Source organism: Oncorhynchus masou, chromosome 28 (genome assembly GCF_036934945.1).
Source record: "Oncorhynchus masou masou isolate Uvic2021 chromosome 28, UVic_Omas_1.1, whole genome shotgun sequence".
NCBI lineage: Eukaryota > Metazoa > Chordata > Actinopteri > Salmoniformes > Salmonidae > Oncorhynchus > Oncorhynchus masou.
This window is the reverse complement of record NC_088239.1, coordinates 55544704-55552340: the sequence shown is the minus strand read 5'-3', so window position 1 is coordinate 55552340 and position 7637 is coordinate 55544704.

Here is a 7637-nt window from a genome sequence, read left to right as displayed (position 1 = left end):
ATTTTTTATTAATTTGTCTAAAAACAAAATTCCAATTTGACATTATGGTGTATTAGGTGTCGATTAATGATAAAATCTCAACGTAATAACTTTTATATTCAGGCTGTCAGAAAACAAAAATGTGGGTGGGAATACTTTTTGAAGGCAATATATGTGACCTTGAGCATGGACTGAAATATCCATGGTGACTGAGTTAGATAAGATTTTTGGAGCTGTGTTTCGTGTAGCTTTTCCATTGGTTATGGTTATGTGCACAGCCAGATAAGCTACCCAACTGATAGTTTATTGAGAACTGATGCACTTCTCCTCAATTGATCTTTCCATTGTGGACAATAAAGGGAAAGATCACTGCTCAACGTAAAAGGTAAAACTTCCCAATTTTTCAACTTCATATTCATCTCCAGCACCACCCCAACATCATGTGAAAACAGACCATTTCTATGGTAAAACAAATAAGTGTTTCCAATGACAACCAATTAGTAGGCAATGCCTACTCACAATTGGTCAAAAATCACATGATGCACACCGCTGATGTCATTGGAAACACAGTTGAAGTCAGAGGTTTACATACACCTTAGCCAAATACATTTAAACTCAGTTTTTCAAATCCCTGTCTTAGGTCAGTTAGGAATTGTTTTACTGTGGATATAGATACTTTTGTGCCTGTTTCCTCTAGCATCTTCACAAGGTCCTTTGCTGTTGTTCTGGGATTGATTTGCACTTTTCGCACCGAAGTACGTTCATCTCTAGGAGACAGAACGCGTGTCCTTCCTGAGCGGTATGGTGGCTGCGTGGTCCCATGGTGTTAATACTTGCGTATTATTGTTTGTACAGATGAACGTGGTACCTGCAGGCATTTGGAAATTGCTCCCAAGGATAAACCAGACTTGTGGAGGTCTACAAAAAAAATTCTGAGGTCTTGGCTGATTTCTTTTGATTTTCCCATGATGAGTTTGAAGGTAGGCCTGAAATACATACACAGGTACAACTCCAATTGACTCAAATTATGTCAATTAACCTATCAGAAGCTTCTAAAGCCATGACATCATTATCTGGAATTTTAAAGGCACAGTCAACTTAGTGTATGTAAACTTCTGACCCACTGGAATTATGATACAGTGAATTATAAGTGAAATAATCTGTAAACAATTGTTGGAAAAATTATGATAACTCTATAGGCTTTGGAAAATTGGTTGTATAATTTGAACTTTGGTTAATACGATATATATGTGCAGACGCATTACTGGAGAGTTAGGTAGAAGCCGCTGTGTTCCATTATGCACTCCTGTTTACACGTAAATGAAGTTGTATTTATCATGCATGAGGGTTTAAGTTAACCCCCGATGCCTCCACCACATTGTGCTCTAATACCCAACTGTTGAACTTTTGGGGACAGTTTTTACAGCGGACCAGCACCCATTTTCTACCCTTTTCTCTCTTTTGATCTAGAATCACCTCCATGTGAAATACTTTGTCTTTACCCAACTGTACCTTTTGTAATTCCTTCTCATAAAAAGATCCCTCTATAAGCTCCCCGTCACAATCTTTTAACTTGTAGACAGGGGGTATGTGCGGTAGACATTCGGTAATTGTGAAAACCTCATCGCAGTAACCTTGCTCATATTTTTTTGCTGAAAACACCCCTCAACTTGGATATACGTACCAAGTCACCCACCAAGTCCCCCACTACTTTTTCTTATGGCAAAGAGGGAACAAACCATACAGATTTTTAAAGACTTGAAAATAGTTTTCAGAAGAGACCTTGGAGGGCTTCATCCGTATACTCTTATGGTAGCTGCTGTTGTACCCCTTTACTAAATCTTGGAACTGTATCGATATATCTATGCGTGTTGTGAGCTGTAAAATATTGCCACATCCGCTCCTTCAGAGTTGTTAAAGTGTTCAACTGAAGCTTTCCAATCCGGGCCTGTAGCAAAATGTACTATATTGTGCTTCCTCATGAGTTTCTGAAAAGTATTATTTAAAAAAAGTATTTTCCGCCATCAGTCTTGCACTTTCTTGGGGACTCCTCCTTCCTTCAAGATAGAGTCAAAGGCACGGGTCACCTGCCCCGCTCTTATTTTTTAAGACCCTTACAAATACTATTTTAGAGAAAATATCTATAACCGTTAGCATGTAGCGATATCCATCATATTTATCTGCAAGGGCCTGCATGTCACATAGATCCGCCCGAAATTGGGACAAGGGATGAGTAGGAAAAAACTCTATTTCTTGGAAATTGTTTATGTAGAGTATAAGCATCCTGCTCTTGCTCACTCATTCACTTGAGCAGCGCTTAACTGGCTACCTGTTTCTTCGGCTATAGCTCTCTGTAAACGCTCCTTACCCCCATAAGACCCAGGGTTAGAGGGGGTATAATAAATGGTTTTCAACATCTGCTCCACCATCCTTCTTGCCTCTCTGAGGTACGATAACGTTAATGAGCCACTTTCAAATAACAACATTTAATTTTAATTTCAAATTTTTATTTTTGCAAACATCAAGTATTCCGTATACAGACAATTTAGGATTCGTTGCAGGATACTTGTCCCCATTTTCTCAACTATCCAAGCATGCAACACCTTGTATATTTGGTTTAGATTTACAGGCTTGTGTCGCTGAATTTTTAAAACACACATCCGCTATATAAGTATATAAACAACTAATATGATACAAGTTACAATTAAACGGTGTTTCAAACAAATAAAGTAAAATCTTAGACAAAGTTGTTTCTAGTTCTTCAGAATCATCCACAAGACGGGATACCAGTTGTGTCCATTGTAGACTCTCACACATGATTCGCTCCATTTTTAGCACATGCTCTACATTAGCCCAGGTATTGTGTGTTGTGTAGAACAATACATTGTTCACTTTATTTTCAATAATTTGATGCATAACATTTGTAAGTTCTCTCAAAAGAAAAAAAAAAGTATTTATTCTCTCTAACATCGTATGCATATAGTTACCCATTGCTTTACATCTAAATAACAAATATGTATTGTCACTCGGTCTCTTGGGGTTTATTGAGCCAGAGAGTCATCACATCAGCCACCACAGCTTCCCTGTATTTGTTGTCGTCCACCAGGGTGTGTCGGATTTTTTGGAGTATAAACCTGCAGGACCACAGTCTTTCCACCAGCTCCTCAAAATGGTTGAAGAAGTAGTATCTTGGGGGCACGTATAGGGACGGATGACGGTGCTGGCTGGGGTGATTGATCTCACAACCAATGCATTTTTCTCTTATATACTCTCCAATCACCACGTCTAAAAGTGTGGCTACAGAGGCCTTGATGGTGTCCACAAAAATAGTACTGACCATCCCATCAAACACATCCTCAGGCTGTGTACATGTAGGAGGTGTCGGGTGTCTTGCCTGGGGGGAGTAGAATGTTGGGCTGCGAGGCAGAGTGTCCTTAGGGTCTGGCCCACATGACGCATCAGAGTCCTGGTATGTTGTATGAATATCCATGATATATGCTGAAATGAAGAACCGAAGGCTTTATGGGCCTCCTTTTATTGTTGAACCAGTCCTTTGTGTATCAGGGCGTGGTTAATGCAGCCGCATACTTAGTTTTCTTCGGGGGCTGACCCTTCTGAGGATGTACCTTCTTGGGGTTCCTTTGAATCATAATCCTCAGGATTCGTATACATTATGCACTTCCTTAGCTGAACAATGCTCTGCCGCTGTTGGCTCTGTACAAAAAGAGCGTCCAACAACTAACGTTTTCAATTCCATTAGATCCCAACTTTTAAAAAGAATAAGCATGCGCAACCTAAAATTCCCAGTCAGGCCACCATCACGAATATTTTGGTTACGGGTTTCCTCGTTGCTGATATAGAACTCCACGCATCCACATGGAAGTCCATTCTTTCTTTGTATTTTCACCCTGTGAAATACTCTTCCTGAGGAGTCAGGGGTACCTTCCCAACGGGTCTCAGGTAGTATAACTTTTTATAACTTTTCATTACATTTCGTTATAGTACAACGGTTTGATCTGTCTAATCTTAGCAATTTCTTCTTAGCCAGCTACATAGCCGTCTTTGTATCAACGACAATTGCATAATTATCGTATTTCGTCGTCCTAACGTATCTGCCCAGCAGCTAGCTAAGCAGCTAAGCAGCTAGCTAACATCCACTGTCCACTAGCACTGTAGAAACTATTACACTCAACTGAACGACTCGATTAGCGTAGTGTCAGCTAGCTACATAGTTGTCTTCGTATCCAAGATAATTGTGCAGTTTAGAGTGTGTAGACTTAGAGTGATTATCTTAATTTACCGAGGTTAGCTAGCCAGCTATTTGTCGTCCTTAACGTAGGAAATGCTGCTAGCTAGCTAGCCAACAGCTAGCCAACCTCTACCGAATTGAACTCCAACTACCCGGTCAACATTCCGCGTCGTTCCACAGGTAGTATCACATTTTCATTTCACTTCATTACAGTACAACGGTTTGATTTGTTTGATCGTAGCTAGCCAGCTACATAGCCGTCTTTGTTTCTAAGACAATTGTGTAGTCTAGAGCGATTTTCTAGGTTAGCTGGCCAGCTATTGTCGTTCTTCTAACGTAGCTAGCCAGCTAGCCCCCGAATAGCAGCACTGTTGTAACTATTACAGTACAACGGTTTGTTTTGTTTGATCGTAGCTAGCTAGCTACATAGCCGTCTTTGTATCTAAGACAATTGTGTAGCCTAGAGCGATTTTCTAGGTTAGCCAGCCAGCTATTGTCGTTCTTTTAAGTAACGGAACGCATTCAACCTTGCTAGCTAGCCAGCTAGCCCCCGAATAGCAGCACTGTAGAAACTATTACACTCGACGGAACGACTTGATTAGTGTAGTGTCAACATCGCAGCCACTACCAGCTAGCCTACTCCAGCAGTACTGTTTCATTTCAATCATTTTAGTCAATAAGATTCTTGCTACGTAAGCTTAACTTTCTGAACATTCGAGACGTGTAGTCCACTTGTCATTCCAATCTCCTTTGCATTAGCGTAGCCTCTTCTGTACCCTGTTAACTATGTGTCTATCTATCCCTGTTCTCTCCTCTCTGCACAGACCATACAAACGCTCCACACCGCGTGGCCGCGGCCACCCTAATCTGGTGGTCCCAGCGCGCACGACCCACGTGGAGTTCCTGGTCTCCGGTAGCCTCTGGAACTCCCGATCTGCGGCCAACAAGGCAGAGTTCATCTCAGCCTATGCCTCCCTCCAGTCCCTCGACTTCCTGGCACTGACGGAAACATGGATCACCACAGATAACACTGCTACTCCTACTGCTCTCTCTTCGTCCGCCCACGTGTTCTCGCACACCCCGAGAGCTTCTGGTCAGCGGGGTGGTGGCACCGGGATCCTCATCTCTCCCAAGTGGTCATTCTCTCTCTCCCCTTACCCATCTATCTATCGCCTCCTTTGAATTCCATGCTGTCACAGTTACCAGCCCTTTCAAGCTTAACATTCTTATCATTTATCGCCCTCCAGGTTCCCTCGGAGAGTTCATCAATGAGCTTGATGCCTTGATAAGCTCCTTTCCTGAGGACGGCTCACCTCTCACAGTCCTGGGCGACTTTAACCTCCCCACATCTACCTTTGACTCATTCCTCTCTGCCTCCTTCTTTCCACTCCTCTCCTCTTTTGACCTCACCCTCTCACCTTCCCCCTACTCACAAGGCAGGCAATACGCTCGACCTCATCTTTACTAGATGCTGTTCTTCCACTAACCTCACTGCAACTCCCCTCCAAGTCTCCGACCACTACCTTGTATCCTTTTCCCTCTCGCTCTCATCCAACACTTCCCACACTGCCCCTACTCGGATGGTATCGCGCCGTCCCAACCTTCGCTCTCTCTCCCCCGCTACTCTTTCCTCTTCCATCCTTTCATCTCTTCCCTCTGCTCATACCTTCTCCAACCTTTCTCCTGACTCTGCCTCCTCAACCCTCCTCTCTTCCCTTTCTGCATCCTTTGACTCTCTATGTCCCCTATCCTCCAGGCCGGCTCGGTCCTCCCCTCCCGCTCCGTGGCTCGATGACTCATTGCGAGCTCACAGAACAGAGCTCCGGGCAGCCGAGCGGAAATGGAGGAAAACTCGCCTCCCTGCGGACCTGGCATCCTTTCACTCCCTCCTCTCTACATTTTCCTCCTCTGTCTCTGCTGCTAAAGCCACTTTCTATCACTCTAAATTCCAAGCATCTGCCTCTAACCCTAGGAAGCTCTTTGCCACCTTCTCCTCCCTTCTGAATCCTCCTCCCCTCCCCCCTCCTCCTCCCTCTCTGCAGATGACTTCGTCAACCATTTTGAAAAGAAGGTCGACGACATCCGATCCTCGTTTGCTAAGTCAAACGACACCGCTGGTTCTGCTCACACTGCCCTACCCTGTGCTCTGACCTCTTTCTCCCTCTCTCTCCAGATGAAACCTCGCTTCTTGTGACGGCCGGCCGCCCAACAACCTGCCCGCTCGATCCTATCCCCTCCTCTCTCCTCCAGACCATTTCCGGGACCTTCTCCCTTACCTCACCTCGCTCATCAACTCATCCCTGACCGCTGGCTACGTCCCTTCCGTCTTCAAGAGAGCGAGAGTTGCACCCCTTCTGAAGAAACCTACACTCGATCCCTCCGATGTCAACAACTACAGACCAGTATCCCTTCTTTCTTTTCTCTCCAAAACTCTTGAACGTGCCGTCCTTGGCCAGCTCTCCCTCTATCTCTCTCAGAATGACCTTCTTGATCCAAATCAGTCAGGTTTCAAGACTAGTCATTCAACTGAGACTGCTCTTCTCTGCATCACGGAGGCGCTCCGCACTGCTAAAGCTAACTCTCTCTCCTCTGCTCTCATCCTTCTAGACCTATCGGCTGCCTTCGATACTGTGAACCATCAGATCCTCCTCTCCACCCTCTCCGAGTTGGGCATCTCCGGCGCGGCCCACGCTTGGATTGCGTCCTACCTGACAGGTCGCTCCTACCAGGTGGCGTGGCGAGAATCTGTCTCCTCGCCACGCGCTCTCACCACTGGTGTCCCCCAGGGCTCTGTTCTAGGCCCTCTCCTATTCTCGCTATACACCAAGTCACTTGGCTCTGTCATAACCTCACATGGTCTCTCCTATCATTGCTATGCAGACGACACACAATTAATCTTCTCCTTTCCCCCTTCTTATGACCAGGTGGCGAATCGCATCTCTGCATGTCTGGCAGACGTATCAGTGTGGATGACGGATCACCACCTCAAGCTGAACCTCGGCAAGACGGAGCTGCTCTTCCTCCCGGGGAAGGACTGCCCGTTCCATGACCTCGCCATCACGGTTGACAACTCCATTGTGTCCTCCTCCCAGAGCGCTAAGAACCTTGGCGTGATCCTGGACAACACCCTGTCGTTCTCAACCAACATCATGGCGGTGGCCCGTTCCTGTAGGTTCATGCTCTACAACATCCGCAGAGTACGACCCTGCCTCACACAGGAAGCGGCGCAGGTCCTAATCCAGGCACTTGTCATCTCCCGTCTGGATTACTGCAACTCGCTGTTGGCTGGGCTCCCTGCCTGTGCCATTAAACCCCTACAACTCATCCAGAACGCCGCAGCCCGTCTGGTGTTCAACCTTCCCAAGTTCTCTCACGTCACCCCGCTCCTCCGCTCTCTCCACTGGCTTCC